This window comes from Podarcis muralis, chromosome 6 (assembly GCF_964188315.1).
Source record: "Podarcis muralis chromosome 6, rPodMur119.hap1.1, whole genome shotgun sequence".
In the NCBI taxonomy this organism is placed as follows: domain Eukaryota; kingdom Metazoa; phylum Chordata; class Lepidosauria; order Squamata; family Lacertidae; genus Podarcis; species Podarcis muralis.
The window spans coordinates 49,560,634-49,572,880 of record NC_135660.1 but is presented as its reverse complement, the minus strand read 5'-3'; positions in this window follow the sequence as shown (position 1 = coordinate 49,572,880).

Sequence of the window (12,247 nt, the reverse complement as noted above, 5' to 3'; positions counted from 1 at the left end):
ATATGTACAGCATAATGGGAATGTCAAAGTCAGCTCTGAAATGGAAGTGATGAAACACCACCTGAAATTCTTCCAGAGATAACATCAGCAAGAGCAAATAATAAAGATTTGGCGATATGCCTCTTTTTAGAGTAATTCTTTTGTATCTTATGCAGATTAGTTGGCTTCCCGGCTTATTATATTGAAACAACATTAGGGTTTTCATAGGAAACATTAGGGGGGGAAGGATTCCAAGTGATGGAAGAAAAGAAAATATAAGGAAAATTATCATGACCAGAAGGTACCTATGATATCAAATAGTACCGATTTTGGCTGCCTTGGAGTGAAGAGATTATCATAAATGATTCTAAAATCTTCCCCATGTCTGTGATAGTGAATGTAATACAACATCCAGTTTTTTAAATGGTTCTCCCCTACTTTCACATGAATAATATTCACAACCGTTTTCACAGCATCATTTGTAAATGCCCTTTGCCATGCAAAAATGATTTATATTACCGTATACTTATTGGCAATGAACAGCTTGAACAAAAACTATAGAATGTAATTTTGTTAATTTAAGGCAAAATGATCAATACTGGGATGCTGGGTCCAAGCTACGTATAATATGAGTGGTCCATGATCAAGCTGCATATAACTTGAGCGCACCATCTTCAACATGCTGAATCTCTGAGGGTAGTGGAATTGCTAACAGAGCCTCACTAGATGAATACAGCATCCATGAGAGGCATGGGAGGCAATATTGCTCTTTTAGATATGTGGGACCCAAGTTGTTTAGGGCCTACTTTTAAAGCACTCTTATTACTTTAACCATCCTGGCTTTGCCCAAAGTATTCTGGGAACTGTAGTTTGTTAAGGGTGATGTGAATTAACAGCTCATAGTATCCTTAACAAACTACATTTCCCAGGATCCTTTGGGGACATCTATGACTGTCGGAGTGCTATAAGAGTGCTTTAAATATATGGTGTTAATGTGTCCCAAACCTTGAACTGGAGTATATATATAGCACCAGAGATGCTGGGAGACGGTTTGTTGAACACTTCCTCCTTTTTCAAGCCATTTACCTAGTTACCAAGACTGCTATTAGCTCTGCTGGGGGAAAATACAGGTATTTCCACTGAGATATGCTTTAGATCAGTGTAACCACAGGGGTGGGGAGAAAAACGGCTGTGCCAATCCCATCTGAACCGCCCCCACTTTTCCACAGCTGCTTTTAAGTAAAAATTAAAATGTTGGGACAATTGAGTCATGGATCTCCTGAATCACATGTTGGTTAGCCGAAGGAGTATGGAGTAATTTATGAGTTTCCTTTCATTTAATAAAAGTAAAGAAAACACTTGATCAAGATACTTCCACATTGTTTCTTTGTGAAGGTATTCTAAAATACCCAGAAGTAATGACACAGATATCAATCTGAATGTTTTATTTGAATAGGTGCTCTCATGGTGTCCTAGATTCCTAAACTCAATCGGCAACACTTAACAGCTAAATTTTATATTTCAATTGCCACGTTTTCCTCATTGTCACCATACAGGGACCATTTCCGTTCAAGTAACTCTCAGAAGATAGAAAATTTTGGCTCCTCTATAAATGCCAGTTCTGATGAATTTGCTTTGATTTATTATACACTGAAGTTTGTATTATATTTTGAGTCCCAAATGGCTGGTTTTTCTTTTTTCTGTGTGTGGCCAGCATCCCAAGAAAACAATGTTGTCTGGTACAACTACATTTTGATTTATAATCAAAATCATATTCTCTCATTTCTCTTTCTCTCTTCAGTTATATTTGGGGGCGGAATTCAGATGGTAACTTTCATTTGTTTGTGCTAGCTTGCCATAAATACTTCTGGCCCCCTTTAAAAGGGAATTTTCCTTCATTTACCAAAGAACGCTATGAGGCATGTTATTCTTACCCCCATTTTATAGATGAAGAACTGAGGCATAGCAGCTGGACAAACAGCCTATCACCTATGTTATCTACACTAATAAGGGGAATTCTATCAGGAAAGCAGGAGAGGCCAGTGATTCAACAGCAGTCATATTTTCTGACAGCTTAGGGGCTTCTTAAGGTTACACAAAATTACATATATATCATGCTAATAAAGACTACATGGCTGACCTGTGACCATCTGAAACCCAGTTTTGCAGATTTGGAACTATCTTTCTGGCACACACAGAGGGCTGAATTGGAAACATTAAATTAGAATGGAATGCCATGAAATCAGCCCTGGAAGTATGGTAAAAATGAAGAGGAGTATGTACAAAGTGTTTTCTTTTCATCACCAAGTAATCACACCTTGTCTTCACATATGTGGGATTAGGAGTAAATAAGGATAAGAAGGATGTTATGCTTATGGCTGGCCCAAGCTCCACAACTTTTCTTCTTATAAATGACCTACCATAGGCCAGATTTGCTTTCTGCTTGTGTCTGCAGTACTTTTGCCATTTCCTTCTAAATTAATTGTGTGTGTGTGTTTGTGTGTGTGTGTGCGCGCGCGCACACACACACACACACACACACTGCAAAATTCCTGAATGCAAAGCAGGAATAAACAAAAACAAATCAGAAAGAAACATCTGTCTTAAAACCTGGAAGGATTGCTTTTGCTGCTAAAGGAAACTACAATATTAAGTTAAAAGAATAAACCATCTTTCTTTAAATCATCTTTCTCTCTCCTGGGGTGACTGGGTTATTTGCAGAACATTCAGCATGCACCAAGTTTAAATCACCCTGATATCTTGCAATGCAGGCAGAAGAAAACACTTGAACCATTTTCTCCCCAACACAAATTATGTCTTTGCTAAACGACAACTGCTAAACATTCCTGACTTCAGTATGCGTTCACCCACCCCCTTTTGCATCACTGGGAGATTTATGGACCAATATTCCTCCCATCAGGAACAAATATGAAAACACCAGCTCTTTGGACACAGACTCCTTTTAGAAAGAAGGCTTTTAAATTATCCGTGAAGATATTGGTATTTTTCTCTAACTTTTTCCACTTTTCTTCCAGCTAAACTGTTCTCCTGCACAGCTCGGACTTCAATAGTCATCTAGTCCAGAAGCAAAACAAAACTGCAAAACATTTCACTTTCTGCTCAAACTTTTTCAGAGCTGCTCTATTTTACAGAGAGTTTCTGTATTCAGCTTGCTTTGCTTATGTTTGGCTCAGAAGCAGCAATGCAATTTGTGCATCTGTGTTGCTCCATCACTGATATGGATGGAGCTGATGGAATTTAAAGTAATAGTATATTTATTACAAACTGTGAAATTACCCGGTGGGGGTGGATATGCTGCATTTAGCTTGCTTCCTGAGCAGAATTTTGAGCTAGTCAGACAGGACTGTAACAGCTGTGGAAGCTTCATCCAAATCATTTTAATGGTGCAGCCTAGAAACAGGGGTTACAGTAGGGCTAAATATTTCTTCTCTGTTGCTAGTATGTTCAGTTTTGGATACAGGATTCCCTTTTCCCTATTCCTAAAATGTGATTTGTTTGGCAAAGGCATTCCGATTGGCTCAAGATAGTGTGGTGTGGTGTTTTGCCTTCAAAAGCCCCAGTCCTTATACCACTTACTTTGCAGTAACCCATTAACTTCATTGGGGTATAGTTTTTAAATAAGAAGTTTTGATAGGATAGAAACTAGAGCTGTATTACAAGACTAAGCCAAGTCAGGATGTCAGCTGATCATTTTATTAGGCCAGGGTATTCTTCATTCATCTGTGATGTCAGCTTTGATGCTATATGGCCATGTCTCTGAGAGACAGGTGTGGGGATGCTGTTGAACTACAAAGCCTGTCATCCTTGGCCATTGGCCATGTTTGCAAGGGCTAATGGGAGTTTACCACTTCTGCTGCAAGATAAATGGCCTATGCAGAAGACAGAAAAACGTACATAATTCAACAGCCGAATTTCTAGAGATTACAATTTGAATTCAAATTGCTTTATTTTCCGTGTCATCACTACATTCCTAATGTTTCTTTGTGAAATACAGAAATGCATTCCTTGCAAATTCATCCTTGGAAATACAATGGCAATGTTCATGTGAAGAATGAATATTGCAATGAGCCATGAGACTTTTGTTTATTTGTTGTAGGAAATTCAGTGTTCACGACATCCAGTTTCCTACAAATGAATATCATAAATCATTGTAACACAGAGATAGGGAGAAAGAATTATTGATATTAATGCAGACATAGATATTATAGGTGTTATGTCTCTGCTCACTAGCCTTCTTGCCTCTCCGCCATTAATTCCCATGCCTCCCTGTCCTTTTGTGCACACCCAGTGTGGTGTAGTGGTTAAGAGCGGTAGTCTCGTACTCTGGGGAACCGGGTTCGCGTCTCCACTCCTCCACATGCAGCTTCTGGGTGACCTTGGGCTAGTCACACTTCTCTGAAGTCTCTCAGCCCCACTCACCCCACAGAGTGTTTGTTGTGGGGGAGGAAGGGAAAGGAGAATGTTAGCCGCTTTGAGACTCCTTAGGGTAGTGATAAAGCGGGATATCAAATCCAAACTACTACTCTTCTTCTTCTTCTTCTTCTTCTTCTTCTTCTTCTTCTTCTTCTTCTTCTTCTTCTTCTTCTTCTTCCACTCAAAGCCCCTCTGTGGTAATCTCCTGCGTCTTTCTCCTCCCTTTCAGTGCAACTACTAAGCAACCTTTTCACTTTCTGCTCAGTTATAAAGCCACCATCCTCTCCTATTATTCAGACCTTTTCATGCCCCTACTTACGTCTTCAACCCCATTCCCATATCTCTTCCTTTACACCCCATTTTCACCTTCACTCCCCTTTCCCCCTCCACACCCCTCACTTTTCCCAACTCTACTTTACATCCCCATTTCCATGCCTTATCCTCTCTCCTCTTCAGCACCCTTCCTTTATGCACACATCCCAGGCTGCTAATTGTTACTGTATCTTTAAGAGGAACAGAATATTAAGAGCAAGTCTGTCTGTCTGTTGGAGAAGGTTAAGTTCCGTTTATTGATGTTGCACGTGTATTTTTTCTTGTTAATAAAGTATCTCTTTTAAATTACTACACTGAGTTTGGAGCTTCATGCTAAAGAGAACACATGGTACCAGGAATGAAATACATTGTAGGAAGGTATTATGGAATATTTGAGGGCTTTGCATCATTTATCACTCTCATATGAAGCAGCTGAGGTGTACAAGAGGGCGAAGTTTTAAATACCCTTTTAAAAATTAATATTTCTGTGCTGCTGCCTTCTCACTGTCAAATAACGAGAGAAAATTGAGAAAAGCATGGGTGGAGAGACACTGGGTTAGACTAGAGAAGCCTCAGCTTCCCTCCCAACTCTGCAATTCTATGATTCTATGATTTCAACCAGATTTCAGGGCACACATATGGAAACATGCTCTGTGGTTTACTTAATTTGGCCCACAAACATGCTGAACAAAGTTTTGCAGTACGATGCACTTCCATAAAGCGGCATTCATTTCAAGTTTTTGCTTCTTAAATAAAATGCGGTATATTTGCGAAATACATCCCATGATTTTCCAATGTAAGTTCTTCCAGTAATCGGACCCTTCCCCCGCCCCCATTCCAAGTTGTTTTCTCTATAATTGGTTATTTATGGTAGAATATCAGTCATCATCCATCATGTTGGGAGAATGGATGTCACTGCATTCATTCATGGACAATCATCCTTGAACTTCCCAGAATATGTCAGTTCAAGATTCCATGTTAACACTTTCTCCTATCAACTCTGCTGGGCTATAAATGAAAGAGGAAGGGAGGGGAAAAAATGAAAGAGAAAAGATAGCTCTTTACTACAGAGATGGTGATGCAGCACCACTTCCTTCTTGCCAATACTGGAGGCCTGCTCAGCATTGCAGACCAGCTGTGTAACCTTTTAAACAGCTTTGGCTGTAAAACACAAGTCTGCATTTGCCATAACAAAAACGCTTCATTCCCAACAGTCGAATAAAAGGATTTACGGAAAAAGAAAGGGCATCAAAAGTCTCTGCTTTGTGCTCTGAGTTCTTTCTCTCTTTCTTTTTTTACAGCATCTTCCTTTTAATACGTTGAAAAAGGAGTGGGGGTGGGGAATACTTTTTTAAAAAGTGTTTTCCCATGAAATATCACACACAGAATTGAAACACCTTATCTACAAGGAGGTCCTGGTGGCAACGGTAGATTCAACAGAGAAGAAAATCAATACAGCCCACAGAGATTAAAAACGTACGGGAAAGACTCAAGAAAAAAGGTGACAATTAATGTTAGTTGTGCATATAATATATGAAAACAAAGCCAAGCAGCATTAGTGTCTACAGCCAGATTTATCAGATAGGTAATGCTTTCATCTCAACGTGAAAATGGAAGTTTTATTAGATTGTATCCCAACAGGAGGCACCATACCAAAAAAGAAAAAGGAGGAAAAAGGGAAAGGCAAGGAAGGAAGGGGGGCACTGCAGTCTGAAGCTCTAACTAGCAAAATGGCTTTCCTATTTCTTTTATTGCAAATATTCATATGGGAAAAATTCAGCTAGCTCAACCTTAGATGGGAGAATTGAAATGGAGGTTCAGTTTCATTAGCTAAAAGAGAGCCATGCACATACACAGAAAGACATTTTAACAGCTAGTGAAACTTTGCTACTTAACTGTTGAAAGTATCTGCTTAAAAAACCAAGCAAAAACTCTTTGATGGCATTGCAGTTGGAAACTGACCTCTTGCACATTTGACTCAATATCATATATTGCTATGTCTAGTTTTATTGTGCTTGGGCTGATGCACAGACCTCCCCGGAATCAAAAGGGAAATGGGATTACTAGTTATTGAAAACAGTAAATTGCATCTTCACTATATGCAATAATTTTCAGTGGGGTAGCTGTGCTAGATTAAGCCCATTTATTTGTGTGAACGTAGAGACTGGCCTGTATGTAGAATGCAAAAGAGCATTGGTGGAAAACAATGGCATTTCTCAGACTGAAAGATGAGCAGATAAACGAACCTTGTTGTAGGCCTGTTGTTGCCTCTTGTCGCTGGTCATCAGCTGTTTTAGGTTGCGAGGCTGCTTGTGATCAAGTACAGGTCTGCCACCCAAGGCCTGTGAGAAGGAAGTGCCATTCTATTGGATAGGCTGTAGATCACTGAGGATACGTTTGAATGCTTTTAACTGGGAGTTGTAAGTGACAATAAGTGGTGGGTTATCATTTCCTCTTTTAGGGCTATCTTGTAGTAGTCTATTCCTGGCTACCAATCATGCCGTAATGATTGCAGTTTGTTGGGTGGATATTATGGTCTGATGCAGTGCTTTTTTTTGGAGGGGGGTTACTCAAGGGTACCTTTTTTTTCTAGACAAAAAGCACTGGTTAAAAATGTGGCACTTACTGTAACAACTTCCTGATGAGTACTGACACCATTTTTTCTCGAAGAAAAGCACTGGTCTGACTCTGATGAATGCCTAATGCAACTTTTTAAGCTGTGGGTCTCTGTCGGACAAGTTTGACTAGTTGCAGTTGTATTGTAGGGCTTGGCTGTAGGCAATGGACCTTGTGGAAGCTGGAAGTATATAAGTTAGGCCTGTGTAGAGAGGGGGGGCAGCTGGGTACATTTGCATCGGGCATTGGGCTAAGCTGGGTGGGTGGCCCTGCCAGGGCGTTGCCGGACTTCTGTTGTCAAGCCAAGAATAAGACTCCCACCCCGGGCCTCAGACAAGCTCTGCATGGGCCTGATATAAGTAATTTTGTAAGTAATTTTGAGCTGAAAATGACAGATTACCTGGCAATGTATAGCTTCTCATTCAGCTAACAATAATATCTTTCAATATGTAAATATCCTGGACAATTTGCCATTGAACACCTGCAATGTCAACATTTTTCAGAATGTCATTGGTCTTTTATTCCATTCCACTACTGGTCAAATCCTGCAGAGAAAGGCTAATGAATACATCCACTATTCGTTTTTTCTAGCGGACAAAGAAGAGAAGACACTTGGGTCTTCTGTGCTACATCCATGCAGGATACAACCATGGACTTCCATGGATAGTCTATAAAGGAAATTAATGTTATGTGTTGCTGGGTGAGATAAGGGTTCCCATTGTAAAGCGCATGAAACATGAAGAACGTACCACCAGTGAGGCTGGGAGATTGCTCAATATCAACACTGTGGGAACATCATCTTTTGAATGTGATACACAAAGCTATTCATTTATTATTCTTATTTTCAAAAAAACAACAACCCCAGAACAAAAACCTCTATAACACCAGCCTTAAGAAGAAAACATCCTGGCACTGCAAAGCATAAAATCAACAATACAATTACATTCATAAAGAAAAATAAAATGCATAACTGATCCGTAGATCAGATTGCTACGTCAACAGAACTGGATAACCCCTCAGGGAAAGCCTGGATGAGCAGATATATTTTAAGTAGATGCCTAAATGCCAGTATTATAGATGCCTGTCTGATGTTCATTGGGAGCACATTCCAAATGGCGGGTGCTATCACACTAAAGGACCTGATCTTAGTAGACTTTTACTGAATCCTGGGAGCATCTTCTCCAAAATTCATGCAGAGCTTCTTAAACAGGTAATTTTATCTACTGTTGTGGGCACTGCTTTCACTCCTTATATGAGTTGGTACAAAGTTGTATGAAAACAACTCCTTTCTTTCTCTTAAATGTACATCATAACCACAGTGCAGCTAGCTGTGCAACTCGCCAAATTATATTCAGCCAGTAAGTGTAGTTTTATATTATAAGTTAATAAAATTTCCTTGCCTTGAAACCCCCCACCCCCCATTGTAATATCTGATCCTAGGCAGAAAAAAAGCTAGTATTCGTGATTCCCGGGTGGTCAGATTTAAGTATCAGGTTTTACAATAGGCTTTCTGTGCAATGTTAAGCAGGTCACTTTCTCTGCAGCACTTTTGCCATCTGTAAAATATGGATTATATGACACCAGACACGACTGCCAGTAATGGGCCCCTAGACATGGAAATGGTAAGGCCATTCCCTGTCCTGTCACGGGATATTCACAGAGCAAAGATGGTGCCCAGCAGTATCTTCTCATTAGGAAGCTTGCCTTGTACAAGGTCACACTGTTTGCTAATCTCGGCCAGTGTTGTCCACTCTGGCTGGTAGCAGCTGCCCAAAGTCTTAGGCAGAGGTCTTTCAAATCTCCTTTTAACTGGAGATGCCAGGGATTAAACCTGGGACCATCTGTGAGCAAAGTATATGCTTTGCCACTGGGCTCTGGTCCCTCGTTGCTCAGATGAATGAGCAAGCCTGGCCTTTAAATGAAGACTTTAAAGGAGTCAGGAAATATTTCACTGCTTGTGTGGCTGCACACTCCCTGCAGTTTCTTTCTTTGGCTAGAACTGGATAGTGATGCATAGGCTGATTTCTTTTCTTCTATCCCTCAAGTTGCCTGTTCAAGACCAACTGAGCATTTTGAGTCTTTGACTTCTGCAGAATTGGAAGCAATATTCTGGGCTGATACCTACCCTATTTGCACAAGGCCCTCTTCTCTTTGTTTATATAATACTATGTTATTTATTTTACACATACACCATAGCTGTGAACTTTTTCCTTTTTTTTTTTTGCAAGGAATCCTATTCAGAATAAGGGAATTTCCCTTAAAAAAAGGGAAAAGTTGACAGCTATCACACACACACACACACACACACACACACACACACACACACACACAACTTTCCCCCTCCACACAAGAAGGTGCTCAAAGCAGCTTGAAGAAAGAAATACAAAACATAGAAACAGCAATTCAACTATTAAAACACAAATTTGCAAACTAAGAACTACGGCAAAAAGAAAAGAGCAGCACTTGCATTCAACACCTTAAACAGCAAGAGAATAAAAACATTGTTTAAAACGGAATGTTTTCTATGGCCAGAATAATGAAAATAGAGAGAAAGAGAAACTAACCTCTTGTGGCCAAGTTCAAGGGGCACGGACACAGAAAAAGCCCTTTGCTGCATTGCCACCAATCTTTCCTCAAAAGAGTGTCCCAAAATCCAACTATTCTGGACGACAGCCATACAAGAAATATGTACAATAACTAAGCAAGTAATAGACATCACCCCAGAACTGGCCCTACTAAACATCTTCCAAGACAACAATGCCCATTTACACCACAAAGAACTCATAACCCACCTGCTTTCAGCAGCCAGAAATACCATAACCAGACACTGGAGAGACCTGTCAGGAGTAAGCATGGACCAATGGTACCAAACAGTATGGGAAACAGCCCTACTAGAAAAATTAACTAATAAACTGAAACTGACACGGGGACAAACAGAAGAAGACACCTTCACCCCGGTATGGCTCCCCTTTATCACACACACAGCCCAACAGGACAATGACAATAATCCACCAACAGCATACAAATCAATATGGCTAACCTGATCCAAAACACCCACCCACCTCACTCACACACGAAAACAAAGATCACCACAGCCAATCACAAGCAAACAATCACACCCTAGGCCAACCCCAACCTCTCTCACCACCAAAGGAACACAAGTGAACAACACAAACAACGCTGACACCAAACTCTACACACATTAAACATAATAGAAACATCGCCACCCGACCCCACCCCCATCCATCTTCCCTCTCTCCACCCCCCCTTTTCTTCTCTCTTTCTTTTTTCTTCTCCCCCTAATGCCTCAACAAATGAAATGGATTTGTAAAAATGTTACATGGAAAAAAACAAACAAAAAACGAGGCACTACACTTCTGTAAAACAAGAAAATCCTTAATAAAATATTTTAAAAAAAGAGAAAAAAAAGGCAATAATACTTGCAAGCTCTCCAAGGATAGGCAGATTCACTTTAAGAGGAGATGGTCCTTCAAGGAACTTGGTGCCAAGCACAGCAAAGTTTATAGGTAACAACTGACACCTTGAATTGCATCCAGAAATGGGCTGGAAGTCAGGAAAGCTGATACAACTGAGGGGCTCACATGATCCTAGGTCTTTGCTCCGGTCAAGATCTTTGCAGCAATTGAAGTTTCCAGGTCAATTTTCAAGGCCATCCACACCACACAGCTGCATGTTACTCTCAGAAGATCAAAGCACTTGGCTGAGAACATCAAGTATCAAGGACAGCTGTTTCATGTAGGGTTCTCCAAGCTCCTCATTTTTCCACTCCGAAATTCATTTCTTCACATTTCTACATGTCTGTGTTTTTTCATTTAATCCTCAGGAAAATTTATCAGCATTTTTGTGTGAACTTTCCTTAAGAAACATGATTTTGTATTCAGTTTTGGTTAAAATACATAATTTTGCCAGGTATTTTCCCTCACAGAATGTATTTGTGTACATTCTTTTCACAAACATGTGCATTGTTATGCACACTTTACCGAATTATTGTCGTACACAATACTTGGTTGGAGAACTGCAGCGGAAAATTTGGAGAAGTGCAGAGTTTGAATGTTTTGGTTCATGTATAGTTTCAAAAAGTACCAGTTTGGGAAGTGCACCTTCAAATGCAAAGTGAATAGATTTTGTTCCCTATTCCTAACAGGCATAACCCTTGGGAGATTTTGCCACCCACTGAAGGCATTTTTATTCCAACAAACCTTCCCTGTAGGATAATTCTGGCCTTGCCACTGTCAGTTTTGGGAAATAGAATGTTATTTTAATAGGTTTATAGTTGATCATTAATATATTCCATTGCATAGTATTTTTGTTTTGTACATCATTTAGAGGTTCTTTTGAATATAAAGGGATTAAGAAATTTTCCACATACATACATACATACATACATACATACAATTTTCTACATACTTCCACATACATAAATACAGCTGCTGTAGCTTGGGAAACTCTCTGGAGGACTGCCTAAAACAGGCCAACACTCCCATCAAACAAAACAAAACAAAAAACAACAACATCATTCACAGGCTATAGGAGCTTGAAAAGAGAAAAAGGCTGGTGTGGAGAGATGACAGGGTGCAAGATTGTGGCAGCAATTGCTTCATCAACAGATGATGGCAGGAAGTAAGTAGAGTTGCTGTGCTTCTCCTCTAGTCTACATAGTCTAAGGAGAGATATCAGATCACTGCTACCCAGCATACCAGGGACAGCTCTCATAGCACACTATGGATGAAAGAAGGCTACTTGACAGTATCTCTGCATCCTCAAATTTCTTCTCCTTTTATTTGGTCAGCCCTGTTGATTTCTCAGGGGGTTTCTTCCACATGTTTGACTTGTGAAGTTCACCAAACCCGAAAAGGGAGGCTTGCTCTGAAGAGTCCACAATCGG